The following is a 21,150-nucleotide window of genomic DNA, read 5'->3' on the forward strand; positions in this document are numbered from 1 at the left end:
TTTTTTTTTTTTTTTTTTTTTTTTTTTTTTTTGCTGAGGTGCTGTTAAGCTCTTTGGCCCATTTTTAATTGAAGTTGTTTTTGCGTTTTAAAAATTCTTCGTATATTTTAATGTTCATTTTTGAGAGACACCGAGTGTGAGCAGGGGAGGGTCAGAGAGGAAGACACAATCCGAAGCAGGCTGCGGGATCCCACCCGTCAGCACAGAGCCGACGCAGGGCTTGAACCCACGAACCATAAGATCATGACCTGAGCTGAAGTTGGATGCTTAACTTACTGAGCCCTCATGTGCCCCTATCAGAAGTGTCTTTTATAAATATTTTCTTCCGGTCTATGGTCTGTCTTATTTCCTTGCTGGTGTCTTGCAGGGAGCATAAGTTTTTAATTTTAATGAAGTCCAGCTCATCAGTTATTTTTCATGGATCATGGCTTTGGTGTTGTATCTAAGTCCTTATTCCCATATCTGAGATCATCTAGGTTTTCTCCTATTTTGTCTTCTAGGAGTTTTATAGTTTTGCATTTAACATGTAGACATAGGATCCATTTTGAGTGAATTTTTGTGAAAAGTATATAAAGTCTATGCATAGATTTACTTATTTGTATGTGGATATTTAGTTCCAGCACCATTTGTTGAAAAGACTTTCTTGGGGCTGAATGATGAGCAGGGTCAAGTATGAACGTACGGGCTGTGGGTACTGAGACTGGCATGGGTGGGACCTGCCACCCATGGGTTGGGTGGTGTTTCCTGTTCTCTTCCCTGTGCAGCTGTAGCTGGGGCCTTGACTGACCCAGCCCGACTGTGGCTTCAGCTTTGGAAGAGTTACAGGAAGGTCTAGAAGAGGTGAAAGTGCTGCTGGAAAAGGCCCCTAGAAAAAAAGTACGTGATGCCCTTATGGCTGAAAAATCCAAGATTGAGACAAAAATCAAGAACAAGATCCAGCAGAAATGAGAGAAAAGCAGAACTTCTTGACTATGAAAAGCCAGATGCTGTGATTGCCCCTATTACAATGGGCTACACAGTGAAAATCAGTAATTACCGATGGGATCAGTCAGATAAGTTTGTGAAAATCTACATTACCTTAACTGGAGTTCATCAAATCCCCACTGAGAATGTGTAGGTGCATTTCACAGAGAGGTCATCTGATCTCTTGGTAAAGAAACTAAATGGGAAGAGCTTTGCTCCATGATTGTGAACAATCTCTTAAAACCCATCTCTGGAAGGCAGTTCAAAAAAAAGTTAAGAAAGAAAGCTGAAAACATGTGGTGGGACTACCTGACTCAGGTTGAAAAAGAATGTAAAGAAAAAGAAAAGCCCTCCTATGACACTGAAAACAGATCCTAGTGAGGGATTGATGAATGTTCTAAAGAAACTTACGAAGATGGAGATGATATGAAGTGAACCATTACTAAAGACTGGGTGGAATCAAGAGAGAAACAAGCCAAAGGAGACACAGAATTTTGAGACTTGAAAGTCATTTTGGGGACTGTGATGTGGAAATACTGACCCTTCCAGTGAGGAATTGTTAGTGAGCTGCAGAGATAAATTTGACAGATAACTACTTACATAGCCTTCTTCTAAGTAAAGGCAATGAATTCTTCCATTTCCTACTGGAGGATTTATTTAAATATGCTTATTAAACACTTCCCCCAAAGGTGATTTCCTTAGTAATCTGGGCATTTTTTTCAAAAGAGGATACTGTGTTCTTGTGTGAAATGTAAAAAAGCAAGTCTTGCCTAATGATAATGCCACATTGTGTGTATTTTTGCTCAACTAAGAGGTAGAAAACAAAAGTTCTTGTTCGCCTGTAAGTTCCTGACATCACCACCCACCAATGTAAGAATAAGTAAAAATAAAGCCTGGATTTTTGTATTAAAAAAACACAAAACTTTTTTTCCCCCACTGTATTGCCTTTGCTACTTGTAAAAATATCAGTTAAATATATTTCTGTGGGCCCATATCAGGGCTCTCTATTCTGTTACTTATTTTTTAAAGTTATTTTGTTAATATCACACTTACTTGGTTACTGTAGCTTTATAGTAAATTTTGACATTGGGTAATGTCAGTCCTTCAGCTTTGTTCTTTTTCATTATTGTTTTGACTCTTCTGGATCTTTTCTCTCTCCATAAACTTTAAAATCAGCCTGTCCACAAAATGCTGAAATTTTGTTTGGGATGATGTTGCATCTATAGACAAAGTTGGGAAGAACTGATGATACTGAGTCTTCATATCCACTGGATATTTTCTTTTGAATTATCTTCTTGACCTTAATTCTATTTTAAGTTGACTAATTCTGTGTTTTTCAGTTTCTAAATTTCTATTTTATTTTTTAAAAAAATCCTCTTCAGCTGTGAAATTTTCCATTTTGCTTTTTTATATTGAATGCATCAGCCAGGGCTATTTTAAATTTTATGTCTGATAAGTTCAGTGTCTGGATTTCTTATGAGTCTGTTTTGTTGTCTTAATTTTCACCTAAATTTCACCACCCTTAATTTTCAGGTAATTCTTCTCTTTTTGATGCCTTTTAATTTTAGATTAAATGTTATATATAGTATATAAAAAATTATAATGAGCAGTTGAGGCTCTGGACTGTGTTCTCTTTCTCCAGTGATGATTTACTTTTGCTCCCAGAGGACCGTGAGATCAGGGACTGATTACCTCAACTTAGATACTGAGATAGGTCAAAGCTAAGCATCAGTCTTTGTGAGGACAGTCTTCTATTGACTCTCTCAGAAGAGGGAGGTATCTTCACTTACCCTCAAGAGTAAATGGCCTGAATGTGCTCATTTCTGAATCATTTACTTTTGACTTAATACTATTCATGGGGCACTTGGGTGGCTCAGTTGGGTAAGTGCCCAACTCTTAGTTTCAGCTTGGGTCATGATCTCATGGTTGGTGGGTTCAAGCCCTGCATTGGGCTTCATGCTGATGTTGCAGAGTCTGCTTGGGATTCTCTTTCTCCCTCTCTGCCCCTCCCTTACTCTATCTCCATCTCAAAAATGAATAAATATACTACTCAAAAAGTGGTTTAGGTCTAGTTGACCTTAACCAATTAACTGTGGCAAAGGTAAGGGGACCACTGTCCCCAATTGTGAAATCACAGTTGGATTTCATCCCTGGAAGTGGGCTGACTCCACTTTTCCAACTATTGCATGGTAGAAAGGATCAGGGAGAGAACTACAGTTTGTTACACATGCTGAACTGTAAAGACCATTAAACCAAGAGGTGGGAAATCTGAGTTCTAAGGCTTGACTTTACTAGTGATTTTAATACATAGGCTTAGATGAAGTATATGGTCTTTAAACTTGAAAGTTTCAGTAAAGTGAAGGAGTAGGATTCTGTTCCATACAGATATGCCTCTATTTTTAGTGTGGGCCAAATGGGATCTCCTTTCACTATTCAGAGGAATAGCCTACTTGTTATTTGAACTTCTGTATAAGATTTCGCTTGATTAAAGAGCTTCTCAGCTACAGAAATGTTGAAAAACTATATTTAGTTTTATTCTTTTATAGATGAAAGTTAATAGTCCAAGTGTATTTTTTACCTGTTCTTAAGTTTTTAAAACAAACTTTAATTACACTCTATTTAATCTCCTTATAAAAAAGACAATGACCACAAATTACATTTTAAGGGGAAACATATAAAACCAGAAACTTTATGATGATACAATGTAATACGTCCAGGTTTTCCAGGAACATGACATTATAAATGTGTACTCTCATGAAATATAATGAGTGATTAAAATCTTTACATCCTACAATTATAAAACATTAGCACTTAGTTGATTTGAAGGGGTGTGGTAGGTAGAATTCTAATATGGCTCCCAAGATTCCTGGACCCTGTTGTACATACAACTTCTCTCAACTGTTGAATCAAGCACTAATGTTGGTGGTGCTTAGAGATTTTCCAAATGTAACTAAGGTAGGTCACAAATTAAATGACCTTAGAATGGATAGTTTATTAGGTGGAGCTGATGTAATCACATTGTCCATTTAGTGAGCTTAAGAAAAATTTTTTTAATGCTTATTTATTTTTGAGACAATGCGAGAGAGTGCAAGTGGTGGAGGAGCAGACAGACACAGAATCTGAAGCGGGCTCCAAGCTCTGAGTTATCCAAGCTCCAAGCACAGAGCCCGATGCGGGGCTTGAACTCACAAACTGTGAGATCATGACCTAAGTTGAAATCAGATGCCTAACGACTGAGTCATTCAGGCACCCCATTTTAGTGAGCTTTTAAAATCTGAGCCTATGGGTTAGAGACTGAGGAAGTCAAAGATTTGAAGCATGAGGGAGATTCATTGTGCAATAACTTCTTTATTGCTAACTTGAAGGTATGAGGGACTACATGGCAAGGAATGCAGGTGGATTGTTGGAGCTGAGAATAGCTTCTGGCTGACAGCCAGCAAGGAAACCAGGACTTCAGTCTTCCAACCACAAGAAACTGAATTCTGTCCCAACCATGTGGGCTTGAAAGATGTATCAGCCTGGTAGGGCTGCCATAACAGGATGCCACAGACCGGGTGTCTTAAATGACAGAAAAGTATTTCCTTATGGTTCTGGAAATGATGATGTTGGCAGGGTTAGTTTCTGGTGACGTCTCTATTCCTGGCCTGCAGATGGCTGCCTTCTCATTGTTTCTTCATATGGGCATTTGGCATAGTGAGGGGCGGAGGGCAGAGAGTAACTGAGAGGTTCCTGTTGCCTCTTCCTCTTAGAAGAACACCAGCCCTATCAGATGAGGACTGTACCCTATGATAGCATTTAAGCTTAATTACCTCCCTAAAGTTTCATTCTTCAAATACAGTCACACCGGGGGTGAGAACTTCAATGTAGGAATTCTTTGTGGACAAAGTTGAGTCTATAACAGAGGAAGATTCTGACCTCTAGGTTAGGAAAAGAAAAAAAAAAAAAAAAAAACCAACCAGGCTGACATCTTGGTCTCAGCCTGGTGACACTATGAGCTTTGCTAGGCCTGGACTTCTAGCTTCCAGAAATGGTGAGATAGTAAACCTGTGTTTAAAGTCACTGAGTTTGTGGAGGGGTGCCTGGGTGGCTCAGTCGGTTTAAGCATCCGACTTCAGCTCAGGTTATGATCTCGTGGTCCGTGAGTTTGAGCCCCGCGTCGGGCTCTGTGCTGACTGCTCAGAGCCTGGAGCCTGTTTCAGATTCCGTGTCTTCCTCTCTGTCTGACCCTCCCCCGTTCATGCTCTGTCTCTCTCTGTCTCAAAAATAAATAAACGTTAAAAAAAAAATTAAAAAAAAAATAAAGTCACTGAGTTTGTGGTAATTTGTTATAAAGCAGTAGAAAACTGGGGCACCCAGGTGGCTTAGGCAGTTAAGCATCCAACTTTTGCTTTAGGCTCAGGTCATGATCTTGGAGTGTGGTAAGTTCGAGCCCCACACTAGGCTCTGTGTTGACAGCAAGGAGCCTGCTTGGGATTCTCTCTCTCTCTCCCTCTCTCTCTCTGTCCCTCTCCCACTTGTGCCATCTCTGTCTCTCTGAAAATAAAACTAGGGGCACCTAGAAATTCTAGGCTAATCTCATTTTATTTATGAAGAAAACTGTACCTAAAGAAGTGCAGAGTAAAGCAATTGTGGAAGTTTACTCTGCCAGTTAGAGCTGGTGGGAGACCGGCACTTCCCAGGAAGCTCAGTTTAGACCTCTTTCCACTCTAGTGTTTACTTCTTGACCTCCTGCTGATATAGCCAGTGAGGTTTTATTCTAAAAAAATAACACTTTTGCCTCAAACTTCCCTTGTTGTGTTTGTGTCTCCCAGACCTATGTACAGGTCACTAATCAGGATTTCTGTTCTGTGTCTTTGGTAATCCCTTTTATCACTTCACTCCCGACTTCTAGAAAGGTCTTCCTTCTGGTTCACTTATGTTCAGGGTTTATGTAAATATGGTGTGAAGACCATCTCTATTTGATTCACCTCTGGTGCTTGCTAAAGATGCCAAATCCTGACCCTGTTCCCGAGAGATTTGGCTTCAGTAGGTGTCGTGGATGCACAAACACAGTTACATCCTTTGTGCTGCAGCGTGTGCCCTTCCCTACTTGTTGGCTCTTCAGAGGAGAGTGAAAACATCTGTTCATCATTCTATGCATAATAAGCCATAGCATAATTTTGATTACCTCATTCCCACAAGACGCCGGTGAGATGGATTTATCTTATCATTGGAGAGTGTCCAATGTTAGGAACCTTCTATTCTTACCTCAGCATTCAGCTTGTTCTTCACAGGCTGTCACCATCCCCTCTTTCCCTTTGTTCTGCTTGCTGTCACCAAACCCATTACCACCAAAAAAAAAAAAAAAAAGCACGATTATTAGGAACCCTCTAGCTGATCCCCCATGATTACAGGTCTTCAGGGTTTTCATATAGATGGTTTGCTTTTGGAGTGCTGGTAATATCAGTAGATTTGTATTATAGACTGTAATCAAGGTTTAGACTTGATGTCTTTCTTGGGTGCTGGGGGGAAAAGACAGTACAATATTTTGTTAGAAATGAAAGTTATTACTATCCCCTGTCCCCCACCCTCAACCTTAAGGTGGTTGCTTCTGAGTCCCTGGTGTGAGTGATAGGAAACTTCTGCTTTCCTTATTTCGTTCTCCGGTCATCTAGGTGTGATTGCTCTTAATACTTATATTCCCTTTTGTCAGGGTGCTTGCTGTCTATTTGAGCAGATGGTCACACAAAGTTCACTGGCCCATTCTACATATTCTGCAAGAGATTTGATTCTTGGAGATCCGAATGCCATAATATGCTTTGGAGTAAATGAGCAGGAGGATTTTCTATGGGATATTCTTTAGGTAAAGATACACACATTTAAAATGGCCAAGTCCTTAGAAAATAGCTTTTAATATTGAATGGTAGGGTAGGATTATGATCTGGGTGAAACTTAAAAATATCTAATCTGGAAGCCAGCCTTATGGGGCATAGAATAATTTATTTCTGTTTACAGCTGCATCCAAAAGTGGATAGTCTGGACTGGCTGATAAGTTACAAGGTCTTCTTTTCACTGTGGGCATAGTTGTCCCAGACTGTCTGTTCACATGGTTGACCTTTGGAGATAAAGGGTCAAGAAGAATTCAGTGGATTAAGGTATTTGCAAATTCTAGTGATGTTCTGAAACTCCAGGAAATAAAAAATATACTGCAGGCTCGCAGTTGCTCAGTGGTGCAAACTTACTGCAACCCGAACCTCTGCCAACTTAAATCTGTTATGCCACAGGCCATCAAAAGTGCCTTTACCAGGAGACTGGCCAGGTTAGCTGGGGTTCCAGCCATTGAGTGGAACAAAGGGGAGAATGAAGTCTATTCCTGAGAATGTACTCTTGTTTGACCAGTGTTTCTAGATCTTTTTTTCAAGAGAAGTAAATGATCTGATTTTTGTGAGATTTATTGGTTTTAACTGTTTGCAACTAATCTGATTTTTAGAAATACTGGGTACCCATCAAAATACATCTGTGAGCAGGCTTTGCACTTTTAGGCCTCCAATGTGCAATCCAATTACTGTAGTTCTTCATAAAAGTAAAGGAAGTATCTGGAGAAGGTGTCCTGCCTTGAGAGAGATTCAGTGACAACTTAGAAACTATGTCTCATCACCTGAGTTTATTTTTATTAGCTCTATGGAAATGGCTTCAGCTGGTTTGAGCTAGAGTGTCATTAGGTCAGTTAAAAACAAAATCCTCTACTCCTCCACTCTCCCCAAACTATAGGCCTTTTATCTTATTAATCATTTATCAAATGTATGTTACTGTGGTGGATGCTGTGATGTACCAACCATATCCCTGTTCTGGACTGAAGCACTCATTCCCCTAGCTGCCAGGAATGCTGGCTTGTCACAGCTCCAGCTGCATCTCTCTGGGGGTTTCAGGCTGAAGGTAGATGCTTCACCAAAAGTGACACCTTCTTCTGCAGGTGGGGGACAGGGGCAGCAGACTGAATTCAGTGACTGGTCAATGCAGGGGTACAAAGGCCTGGACAACTTGTTGCAACTTGGGATAAGTCTGAAAGTCCAACCCGGGTCTAGAGCTCCTCACAGGATTGGCAAGGCCTCTGGTGAGAAGTTTTGTATGTCGGAACTGATGATAGGAGATGCTGTTACAGAACTGTCCTTGACAGGGGCTAGGTGGGCCCTGCTTAACCATCTGAAACAAGATGAGGGACATTATTGTAAGGAGCAGTGGGGTTGGAGCGGTAGTGAGGTGGGCCTGAACTTCAGAGAGCTATGGAGATGGTTTCTAGCACACAGTGTTATTGGGGTCCGAGTAGATGACGATTAACAAGAGCATTACAGACTTGATACTATTAAGAGAAATTAGGGATGGATGATCAAGAGGCTGATCCCAATTAACCAAATAAAATGTCACTATCCTTACCCAATTTTTGGATGGAGTCAAGTCTCAGACACAGAAGCCATTGCCTGAAGAAGGTGATTCCCCTGAGGGAAAATGAAGTGCTATGACAAGTGTAAACGTTAAGGAATTTCTCCATTCTCTTTCAAAGGGATGATGGCTATTTACTCAGATAACCCAATACTGGGGAAACCCCAGAAAAACCCTAGGAGATATTTCAAACTAATTAAAAACGAAAATACAACACATTGGAAGATGCAGCTGATGTCATGTATAGAGGGAATATTTTAGCTTTAAATGTTTACATTTGAAAATTAGAAAGGTTTTATTGGAATGGACATACTTGGAAGTTGGTAGCACTCTCCTGTTTCTTGGCCTATGGTTAAGAGCTGTCATGTGGGGGAAGCCTAAAAAAACTGTCCTACGTCTTGGCCAAGAGAGTAAATAAAAACACAATATTACAACCTAGAGTTGTTTCTGATATTAATGCCTTTCTCCAAACTTAAAAAAGGCAGAAATGGTCTTCATCAAATCCTCATTTAGTTCACCAGTCTTTTTTTTAATTAAATTTTTTTAACATTTACTTATTTTTGAGACAGCATGAATGGGGGAGGGGCAGAGAGAGAGGGAGACACAGAATCAGAAGCAGGCTCCAGGCTCTGAGCCATCAGCCCAGAGCCCGATGCGGGGCTCGAACTCACGGACTGCGAGATTGTAACCTGAGCTGAGGTCGGACGCTTAACCGACTGAGCCACCCAGGTGCCCCTAGTTCACCAGTCTTGACAATGAAATGGTTTCTGGCAGATGATCATGGACTACTGCAGATACAATCAAGTAGTAGCATCAGTTGTGGTGGCTTTGCCAGACATACTTCTTGCTAGAGCAGATTAACACAGCCTCAGAACTATGTATGCAGCCATCAATATGGTGAATGTCTTTTCATCCTTATCAAGAAAAGGATCAGAATCAGTTTTCACTCATGTGGACTAGATAACAGTATATATTTGTGATCTTGCCACAGGACTATGCTAACTCTCCTTCCATCTGTTCTAATACAGTATGAAGGGACTTAGACTATCTGGACACCATGCAGAACTTCACATCGGTTCCTTATGTTAATAAGTTTATTAGGCAGAATGGGAAATGGGTAGCAAGTACATGGGAAGGCACATGAATTCCAGGGGTGGAGATAAACCCTATTTGTTGACACTGGGAATGAAGTCAATATGCAAAGAGAAGCGTAGAAAAGCAGAACCAAAAGGAAGAATAAAGTAGAGGACGAGGAGGGCTGTGGAGGAAAGAAACGTGAGTATGCCTTGTCTACTCTTGGACTTTCTAATCGTGTGAGTCAGTGAGTCAGTTTGGTCTAGAGCTTGATTGAGTTGGAGTTTTCTCACCTGCAACCACTGATGCTCATGACCGTCTGAAGAAATTGATTTTCGTAGAATTAAAATGAAGACACATTCTGGTATTTTTTTCTTTAGGGCATATGTATCTTAGAGACTTTACAGCATTTTCAAATGATGTGGACCCATATTCCTTTCTCTCCGTTTCACCCTGTTATTGAGAAGAGAAAATGAAGCAATCTCCTTTATACAGATCTCATGCTTTCATTTTTATAGACTAGGAGAAATCTCAGTAGAAAACTGGCTCTGATACCTAATTGTTAGCAAAAATTATTTCAGAGCAATTATTCTAACAGTTTAGTAAGCATTACCCTATATATAAAAATTATGGCCTAAGCAATTGAGCAAATTAACTTATTGAATTACATAGGAGTATGCACAGTTTATTTTAGAGGGTTGATCAGCAAGACTTTTTTTTTTTTTTTTTTTAATTTCTTTGGTGGCAGGAGTAGAATTTAGTGATTCATCACAGGTAAAACCCAGTGTTCATCTCAAAAGTGCCCTCTTAATACCCATCACCCATTTAGCCCATGCCCCCACCCACCTCCCCTCCACCAACAGTCTCTTCTCTGTAGTTGAGTCTCTTATGGTTTACCTTCTTCTGTTTTTATCTTATTTTTCCTTCCCTTCCCCTGTGTTCATCTATGTTGTGTTTAAGTTACACATATGAATAGAAATCATATGGTATTTGTCTTTCTTTGACTTATTTCACTTAGCATTGATACTAGTTTCATCCATATTGCAAATTGCAAGATTTCATTCTTTTTGATCACTGAGTAATATTGCATTGTGTGTGTGTATTATATATAATATATATACATTATATACCATTTTTTCTGTATCCATTCATCAGTTGAGACGTGGGCTTTTTCCATACTTTGGCTATTGTTTACAGTACTGCTGTAAACATTGGGGTGCATGTTCCCTTTTGAATCAGCATTTTTGTATCCTTTGGATAAATACCTAGGAGTGCAATTGTTGGTCGTAGGGTAGGTTTATTTTTAATTTTTTGAGGAACCTCCATACTGTTTTCCAGAGTAGCTGCACCAGTTTGCTTTCCCACCACCAACAGTGCAAAAGGGTTCTCTTTTCTCTGCATCCTTGCCAACATCTGTTGTTGCTGAGTTGCTAATTTTAGCCATTGACAGATGTGAGGTGGTCTCTCATTGTGGTTTTGATTTGTATTTCCCTGATGATGAGTGGTATTGAGCATCTTTTCATGTGTCTGTTCGCCATCTGAATGTTGTCTTTGGAAAAGTGTGTATTAATGTCTTCTGCCCATATCTTCACTGGATCATTTGTTTTTTTAGGTGTTGAGTTTGATAAGTTCTTTATAGATTTTGGATACTAACCCTTTATCTGATACGTTGTTAGCAAATATCTTCTCCCATTCCATCCATTGCCTTGTAGTTTTGTTGATTGTTTCCTTTGCAGTACAGAAGCCTTTTATCTTGAAGAGGTTCCAGTAGTTCATCTTTGCTTTTGTTTCCCTTGCTTCTGGAGACACATCTAGTAAGAAGTTCCTGTGGCTGAGGTCAAAGAGGTTGCTGCCTGTTTTCTCCTGTAGGATTTTGGTGGTTTCCTGTCTCACAATTAGGTCTTTCATCCATTTTGAATTTCCTTTTCTGTATGGGGTAAGAAAGTGGTCCAATTTCATTCTTCTGTTTGCTGCTGTCCAGTTTTTCCAATGCCATTTTCTGAAGAGACTGTCTTTATTCCATTGGATATTCTTTCCTCCTTTGTCAAAGATTAGTTGGCCATACATTTGTGGGTCCATTTCTGGGTTCTCTATTCTGTTCCATTGGTCTATGTGTCTGTTTTTGTGCCACTTTGCTGTCTTGATGGTTAAAACTTTGTAATACAGCTTGAATTCTGGAATTGTGATACTTCCAGCTTTGGTTTTCTTTTTCAACATTACTTTGGCTCTTAGGGGTCTTTTATGGTTCCATACAAATTTTCGGATTGTTCTAGCCCTGTGAAGAATGCTGGTGTTATTTTGATTAGGGATGGCATTTAATGTGTAGATTGCTTTGGGTAGTATACACATTTTAATGATATTCTTCCAATCCATGAGATATTTTTCCATTCTTAAAGTTAGATGCATTATGAATACTTTATAGAAATTTATTTCTCTTTTGTTGAAAAGAGCACTTGGTAATACTTGCTTTAAACGTTTTCTGGGTTAATATTATTGTGGCTAATCTCTAAGGCAATAACCAGTTAGCAGTAACAGTGAGAAAAAGATTCTGTTCACAATAGTAATAAAAGGGAGAAAAAGTCTATGAATAACAATAAAATGAAATGTGGGAATCTCTATGGAGTAAATTATAAAACTCAACTGAGATATAATAGAATTGTGACAATGTAGATATAAAATGTTCTTGAAGGGAAGCAGGATTTATGTGAAAATGCCAATTCTTTCCAAATTTCAGTTTTAATGTAATAAAAATTCCAACAGGATATTTTTTCCTTGAAAATTGCCAAAATATCTTTCTAACATCATGTGGAAGAACATACATATGAGAACAGCACTAAAAAATGCTGGAAAAAAAATATAATGAGGCAGAAGCAACCTTCCCTGGATTCTACTGAATGTTAGCATCTCTTATAAAACTATAGCAATTAGATCTGCATGGTACTGGTAGATAAATGAATCAGTAGATAATTTAGAAAAATAACTTGATGCAAATAAGATTTAATGCCTGAAAAGGAGGCAAAACAAATCAATAATAAAGGGTAGGATTATTAATTACAAGTTTTCTGTTACTAAAAGATCATCTATTTTCTGATGGATTAAAACACTAAATGTCAACAAAACATGAAAATGATAGAAATATAGATGAATGTTATCTGATCCAGGGATGGGAAAGGATTTGTTAGCCTAGAGGCAATGAAAGAGAAGACTAATAGACTTGACTTCTCACATAAAAATGATCTTAAAAAGCCCACATTTTCTCTACTTAAAAATATAAAACAAAACAATACACAGTAAAAGGCATGCAACAGATCGGGAAAGCATTTTTAACAAAAAAACCTAAGGTAATATTATATTTGGCATACAGAGATATATCTTAAGACCAAAACTTATAAAAGGAGGAAAAGAAACTTTTCTAAGAAACATTAAAAAAAAAAAAAAAAAACCCTTTAGGGCACCTGGGTGGCTCAGTCGGTTAAGCATCTGACTTCAGCTCAGGTTACAATCTCACTGTCCGTGAGTTCGAGCCCCGCGTCAGACTCCGGGCTGATGGCTCAGAGCCTGGAGCCTGCTTCTGATTCTGTGTCTCCCTCTCTCTGCCCTTCCCCCGTTCATGCTCTGTCTCAAAAATAAATAAACCTTAAAAAAAAAATATTAAACCCTTTAGGGGCGCCTGGGTGGCGCAGTCGGTAAGCGTCCGACTTCAGCCAGGTCACGATCTTGCGGTCCGTGAGTTCGAGCCCCGCGTCGGGCTCTGAGCTGATGGCTCGGAGCCTGGAGCCTGTTTCCGATTCTGTGTCTCCCTCTCTCTCTGCCCCTCCCCCGTTCATGCTCTGTCTCTTTCTGTCCCAAAAATAAATAAACGTTGAAAAAAAATGTTTAAAAAAAACCCCTTTAATTTCAAAAAGCATGAAATTAGTACAGAAAGAATGAGGTACTGTTTTATGTGTACACAGTCAACTCTTGAACAACATGGGTTTGAACTGTGAGGGTCCACTTACATGTGGATTTTTTTTTGGATAAATACAGCACAGGTCTGTCAATGTATTTTTCTCATGATTTCCTTACCATTTTCTCTTCTTTCACTTTATTGTAAAACTATAGTATATAATATATACACAAAATAGGTGTTAATCAGTTATGTTATCAGTGTTATGGTCAACAGTAGGCTGTTAGTCATTACTTTTTTTTTTTTAATGTTTTTCTTACAGTGGGAGAGGGAGAGGGAAAGCTGGGGAGGGGCAGAGGGAGAGGGAGAGGGAAAGCTGGGGAGGGGCAGAGGGAGAGGGAGACACAGAATCCCGAAGCAGGCTCCAGGCTGAGCTTTCAGCACAGAGCCCAACGTGGGGCTCGAACTCACAAACCGTGAGATCATGACATAAGCTGAAGTTGAACGCTTACCCAACTGAGCCACCCAGGTGCCAGTGTCATTAACATTATTATTATTATTATTATTATTTTTTTTTTTTTTTTACAGAATAAAAAGTTATGCATAGATTTTTGACTGCATGGAGGGTTGGTACCCCTAACTCTGGCATTGTTCAACTCTAGTTATCAAACAGCAAATGTCTAATGCTTGAGCACACTTGCTCTGAGTATAAATTTGTAATTAACTTCCTATATTAGATTATATATATGGAAAGCCCCGAAACTACTAATATTGTGTGACTTGGCACCTCGAGTTCTCAGAATCTTTCCTAAGGAAATGATCCAAAGTGCAGAAGAATTATGTGCATCCAGTGAAACAATTTTAATATCCAATGAATGGGAAATAACTAAGGTAAATTGTTTTGCGTCCATATTGTGAGATGATTGGCCATTTAAATTATGCTTATAAAGAAGTTTTATTGCTTGTGTTACAATGAAATGTGAATAAATTAATATGCATATTTAAATACATTAGATAATTTCAGTGATACAATCATGGAAATGCACCAGAACTTTAGCTCTGGTAATCTTTTGATAGTTGGATTAGGAATGAATTACAAAAATTCTTCTTTCTGTATAGACCATGGGTACTTGATTGAAAAATAAGCTTTAAATAAAAATTTTTTTAAGCTATAAACTCATCAGGTATCTATAGCATGGGAATATCTGGAGCTTTCTGTTTGGAGGTCTGGGGTTCTATGACTCCATCGTAGATTTAAGGGGCTTTTTGTTTTAAACCCCAAAATACCAGCAATAAAAACCAATTTCTGGAGGCATGGTTGAAATGGAGAGGGTTTTAAGAATTGAAGTGGGGTGTGGAGGTGAGAAGAGATGGCCTGAGCTGAGGAAGTGGATGGGATAGAAGGAAGAGTGGTAAGTGCAAGCGGGTGCACCTGCCTTGTGCTGCCTCTCAGCACTTTGGAGATCAAGGATCCCAGGGAAAGCAGGCTGGCCTGAAAGGGAAGTTGATACATACGAGATCCATACAGTAAGGAAGGTATAGCTCTTGAGCTAAATTTTATGCTTGGTGAACAGAAAGTGGACTCAGAAATATTTTTAGGCTAGGGTTATCCCCAAGTTGATAGGAATGATGCTCACTAGTAATGGCACTCCTCTACTCTTTTCTTATAATCACTGCAAATCCTTGCATGGGCTTTAGAATGGGCCATGCTGAGGTAGGGTATACTCCTCCGGGGAGAAGACTGGTGGGCAATAGGGCAGTAGGGTGGGTATTTAACTTCATTGATGTGTGGAAAAGAGGTGTCCCTTAAGTTGGGAGGAAAGGTCTCATTGCAGATACACATTTCATTACTTAAAAATCACTTATTTCTGGGACACAAAATTATATAAAACACCAGATAACTTGTGAAAAGCAATAGATTCAACACATGTACATAACGGGATAATTCAAATAATAATATATGAAGGTGTGGAATAGAAACAAAATATCCCTTCCCATTTCATGCACCGTCTCTCTAAAGGTTACCACTTAGCCTTTTCTCCATCCTATCAGAAAAAATTTTATGCATATACTAGTATGTTTATGCATTTATTCAATAAGTATTCATTGAATGATTTCTCTGTACAGGCATCACTTTATTTTTATTGAGTATAGTTGACATGCAATGTTACGTTAGTTGCTGGTGTAAGACTTAGTAATTTGACAAGTTTATATATCCTATGTTCACCACAAGTATAGTTACTGTCTCATTACGTTGCTATTAAAATACCATTGACTGTTTTCCTTATGCTCTACTTTTTATTCTCATGACTTCTTCCATAACTGGGAAGACCGTATCTCCCTTTCCCCTTCACCCATTTTGCCCAAACTCTCAACTCCCTCCCCTCTGGCAACCATCAGTCTGTTCTCTGTAGTTCTGATTCTGCCTTTTTTTTTTTTTTTAATGTTTATTTATTTTTGAGACCGAGACCGAGCATGAACAGGGGAGGGTCAGAGAGTAGAGGGAGACACAGAATCCGAAGCAGGTTCCAGGCTCTGAGCCGTCAGCACAGAGCCTGACATGGGGCTTGAACTCCTGGACCGTGATATCTTGAGCTGAAGTCAGATGATTAACCGACTGAGCCACCCAGGTGCCCCTGCCTTTTGTTTGTTTATTCATTTTTTATATTCTGTTTGTGAGTAGAATCCTATGGTATTTGTTTTTCTCAGTCTGACTTACTTCACTTAGCATAACGTTCCCTAGGTCCATCAAAGTTGTCTCAAGTGGCACAATCATCCTTTTTTTATAGCTGTGTAATATTCCGTTGTTTATAAACCACAATTTCTTTACCCATTTGCCTATTTTTTTTTAAAAGTTTATTTATTTTGAGAGAGAGGGAGAGTGCGTGCACAAGCAGGGGAGGGCAGAGAGAGGAGAGAGAGAATCCAAAGAAATCTGTGCTCACAGTATGGAGCCTGATATGGGTCTGGAACTCCTAAATTGTGAGATCGTGACCTGAGCCTTAATCAAGACTAATGTTTAACTGACTGAGCCACCCAGGTGTCCTATCCATTTGTCTATTGATGAACATTTAAATTACTTCTGTGTTTTGGTTACTGTATATAATGCTGCTGCAATAAACATAAGGGTGAATGCACCTTTTTGAGTTAGTGTTTTAGTTTTCCCTGGGTAAATAACAAATAGTGGAATTATTGCATCTTATGGTATTTTTATTTTTAATTTTTTGAGGAACCTCCATACTGTTTTCCACAGTGGTTGTACCAATTAAACTCCCACCAACAGTGTACGGAAGTTTGTTTTCTTCATCTCCTTGTTAACATCGTTTCTCTTCTTCTTGATTTTAGCCATTCTAACAGGTGTAAGGTGATATCTCATTGTGGTTTTGATTTGCATTTCCCTGACGATTAGTGATGTTGAGCATCTTTTCATGTGTCTCTTATCCATCTGTATGTCTTTGGAAAAATGTCTACTTAGGTCTTCTGCCTGTTTTAAAATTGGATTTTTTTTTGGTGTTGAGTTATATGCTTTTTTTTTTTTTAAAGGTTTATTTTTAAGAGACAGTGCATGAGTTGGGGAGGTGCAGAGAGAGAGGGAGACAGAGGATCCGAAACGGGCTCAGTGCTGACAGCAGAGAGCCCAACGTGGGGCTCAAACTCACCAACTTTGAGATCGTGACCTGAGCCAAAGTCGGATGCTTAACTGACTAAGCCATTGAGGTGCCCTTGTATGATTTCTTCATATATTTTGGATATTAAACCCCTATTGGGTATATCATTTTCAAATATCTTCCATTCATCAGGTTGTCTTTTATTTTTTTGGGGTGGTTTACTTTGCTGTGCAAAAGCAGTTGATTTTGATGTAGTCCCAATAGTTTAGTTTTGCTTTTGTTTCCCTTGCCTTAGGAGTTGTATCTAGAAATATGTTGCTATGGCTGATGTAAGAGAAAACAGTGCCTATGTTATCTTTTAGGATTTTTAGGTTTCAGGTCTCACGTTTAGGTCTTTAATCCATTTTCAGTATGTGTGTGTATGGTGTTAGAAGGTAGTCCAGTTTCGTTTTTTCAGATGGATCCATCCAGTTTTCCCAGCACCATTTATTGAAAAGACCATCTTTTCCCCATTGTATATTCTTGCCTCCTTTGTCCTAGATTGACCATATAAATATGTGTTTATTTCTGAGGTCTTTATCCTGTTCTACTGAACTATGTGCCTATTTTTGAACCAGTACCATACTGTTCTGCTTCCTACAGCTTTGTAGTATATCTTGAAATCTGTAATTGTGATACCTCCATCTTTATTCTTTCTCAGGATTGTTTTGGCTATTCAGGGTCTTCTGTGGTTCCATACAAATTTTAGTAGTATTTATTCTAGTTTTGCAAAACATGCTGCTGCTATTTTGATAGGGATTGCATTGAATCTATAGGTAGCTTTGGGTAATATGGACATTTTGATCTTATTCTTCCAATGCATGAACACGGACTATCTTTCCATTTGTGTCCTCTTCAATTTCTTTCATCACTATTTTTTTTTGAACTTTATTTCAAGAGAGAAAGAGAGCATGAGTCGGGGAGGGGAAGGGAGAGAGGAAGACACAGAATCCGACGCCGTCTCCAGACTCTGAGCTGTCAGCACAGACCCCACCACAGCCCGATGTGGGGCTTGAAGTCACTAGCCATGAGATCATGACCTGAGCCGAAGTCAGACGCCCAACTGACTGAGGGTAGGTCTATTTTGAATTTTTTGAGGAACCTCCATACTTTTTCCAGAGTGGCTGAACCAGCTTGCATTCCCACCAACAGTGCAAAAGTTCCTCTCTTTCTCTGCATCCTCACCAACATCTGTTGTTTCCTGAGTTATTAATTTTAGCTATTCTGACAGGTGTGAGATTTGTATCTGCCTGATGATGAGTGATGTTGAGCATTTTTTCATGTGTCTGTTAGCCATCTGGATGTCTTCTTTGGAAAAGTGTCTATTCATATCTTCTGCCCATTTCTTCACTGTATTATTTGTTTTTCTGGGTGTTAATTTTGAGAAGTTCTTTATAGATTTTGGATACTAACTCTTTATCCAATGTCCTTTGCAAATATCTTCTCCTATTCTGTTAGTTGCATTGTAGTTTTGCTGATTGTTCCCCTCACTGTGCAGAAGCTTTTCATCTTGATGAGGTCCCAATAGTTCATTTTTGCTTTTACTTCCTTTGCCTCCAGAGACATGTCAGGTAAGAAGTTGCCACGGCTGAGGTCACAGGTTGCTGCTTGTTTTCTCCTCTAGGATTTTGATGGTTTCCTCATATTTAGGTCTTCATCCACTTTGAGTTTATTTTGTTTATGGTATAAGAAAGTAGTCCAGTTTCATTCTGCATGTCCCTCTATTTTCCCAGCACCATTTGCTGAAAAGACTGTCTTTTTTCCACTGGATGTTTTTTCTGCTTCCTCCAAGATTAGTTGGCTGTACATTTGTGGGTCCCATTCTGGGTTCTCTATTCTCTTCCATTGACGTATGTCTGTTTTTGTGCCAATACCATACTGTCTTGATGATTAAAACTTTGTAATACAGCTTGAAGTCTGGAATTGTGATTCCAGCTCCAGCTTTGGTTTTCTTTTTCAGCATTGCTTTGAATATTCAGGGTCTTTCCTGGTTTCATAAAAATTTTAGGATTGTTTATTCTAGCTCTGTGAAGAATGCTGGTGTTATTTTGGTAGGGATTGCATTGAATGTATAGATTGCTTTGGGTAGTATTGGTAGTATTGACATTTTAACAATATTTATTCTTGCAATCCATGAGCATAGAATGTTTTTCCATTTCGTTGTGTCTTCTTCAATGTCTTTCATAAGCTTTCTATAGTTTTCAGCATACATATCTTTTCTCTCCTTGGTTAGGTTTACTCCTAGGTTATCTTATGGTTTTTGGTGCTACTGTAAATGGGATCAATTCCTTGATTTCTTTTTCTACTGCTTCATTATTGGTGTATAGTAATGCAACCAATTTTTGTACATTGATTTTTATATCCTGCAACTTTGCTGAACTCATGTATTAGTTCTAGCAGTTTTTTGGTGGACTCTTTAGGGTTGGTTTTTTTTTTTTAATGTAGAGTATCAGGTCATCTGTGAAGAGTGGAAGTTTGACTTCTTCCTTGCCAATTTGTTTGCCTTTTATCTCTTTTTGTTGTCTGGTTGCTGAGGCTAGGATTTCCAGTACTATGTTGGACAGTAGTGGTGACAGTGGACATCCCTGTCATGTTTCTGACCTTTGGGGGAGAGCTCTTAGTTTTTTCCCATTGAGGATGATATTAGCTGTGTGCCTTTGATATATGGCTTTTATGATGTTGAGGTATGTTCCTTCTACCCCTACTTTCTTAAGGGTTTTTATCAAGAAAGAGTGCTCTATTTTGTCCAATGCTTTTTCTTCATCTATATTGAAAGGATCATATGGCTCTTATCCTTTCTTTTATTAATATGGTATATCACATTGATTTTGCAAATGTTGAACCAGCCATGCAGCCCGGGAATAAATCCTACTTGATCATGGTGAATAATTCTTTTAGTGTATTGTTGAATTTGATTTGCTAGTATATTGTTGAGAATTTTTGCATCCAGGTTCATCCAGAATATTGTTCTGTAACTCTCCTTTTTAGGGGGGTCTTCATCTGGTTTTGGAATCAAGGTAATGCCTCCTAGAGTAAGGTTAAAAGCTTTCCTTCCATTTCTCTTTTTTGGAACAGCTTCAGAAGAATAGGTATTAACTGTGCTTTAAAGGTCTGGTAGAATTCCCCTGGGAAGCCATCTGGCCCAGGGCTCTTATTTGTTAGGAGATTTTTGATAACTGATTCAATTTCTTTGCTGGTTATGGGTCTACTCAAAGTTTCTATTCCTGTTTGGGTTTTGGTAGTGTGTGTCGAGGAATTTGTCCATTTCTTCCAGATTGTCCAGTTTGTTGACATATACTGTTTCATAGTATTGTCTAATTGTATTTCTGTGGTGTTGGTTGTGATCTTCCATTAGTGATTTTATCTATTTGGGTCCTCTCTCTTTTTGAGAAGTCTGGCCAGGGGTTTATCAATTTTGATTATTCTTTCACAAAACCAGCTTTTAGTTTCATTTATCTGTTTTACTGTTTTTGGTTTTTGTTTTTTTGATTTATCATTTACTTCTCATTTGTTTATTTTTAGACAGACAGCGAGTGGGGGAGGGGCAGAGAGAGAGGGAGACACAGAATCTGAAACAGGCTCAAGGCTCTGAGCTGTCAGCACAGAGCCCAAAGTGGGGCTTGAACCCACGAACTGTGAGATCATGACCTGAGCCACCCAGGTGCCCTGTACTACTCTAATTTTTATTTCCCTTTTCTGCTGGTTTTGGGCTTGATATGTGACTCCTTTTCTAGCTCCTTTAGGTTGTAAGGTTACATGTGTATATGGAACTTTTTTGCTTCTTGAGATAGGCCTGAATCCCAGAGATAGCCTTGTATCCCAAAGGGTTTAGACTGTCTGGTTTTCATTTTGTTGGCTTTCATGTTTTCTTTCTTTTTTTTAAAAATTTCTTCTTTAATTTCCTTGTTAACCCATTCATTTTTCAGTAATAGGTTCTTTAACCTCCATCTTTGAGGGCTTTCCAAATCTTTTCTTGTGGTTGATTTCAAGTTTTGTAGTGTTGTAATCTGAAAATATGCATGCTGTGATCTTGATCGTTTTATGCCTGTTGAAGGCTGATTTGTGGTCCCGTATGTGATTTATTCTGGAGAATGTTCCATGTGAACTTGAAGGATCTGTATTCTGCTTTAGGATGAAATGTTCTGACTATATCTTTTAAGT

General features: G+C 38.8%; 1 long non-coding RNA gene and 1 pseudogene across 1 annotated transcript in view; one reads left to right on the top strand and one right to left on the bottom strand.

The window, feature by feature from the left end:
* LOC121039979 (uncharacterized) overlaps window positions 1-13,492 on the bottom strand; it is a 23,672-nt gene extending 10,180 nt beyond the window's left edge. The window contains exon 1 of the long non-coding RNA XR_005795071.1: window positions 13,481-13,492. This is a non-coding gene — a long non-coding RNA (uncharacterized LOC121039979). The remainder of the gene's footprint in view (window positions 1-13,480) is intronic.
* LOC121039978 (calcyclin-binding protein-like) lies at window positions 780-1,497 on the top strand (annotated as a pseudogene).
* Window positions 13,493-21,150: the final 7,658 nt, after the last annotated feature.

Source organism: Herpailurus yagouaroundi, unplaced genomic scaffold, assembly GCF_014898765.1.
Source record: "Herpailurus yagouaroundi ecotype Mexico unplaced genomic scaffold, PumYag 181, whole genome shotgun sequence".
In the NCBI taxonomy this organism is placed as follows: domain Eukaryota; kingdom Metazoa; phylum Chordata; class Mammalia; order Carnivora; family Felidae; genus Herpailurus; species Herpailurus yagouaroundi.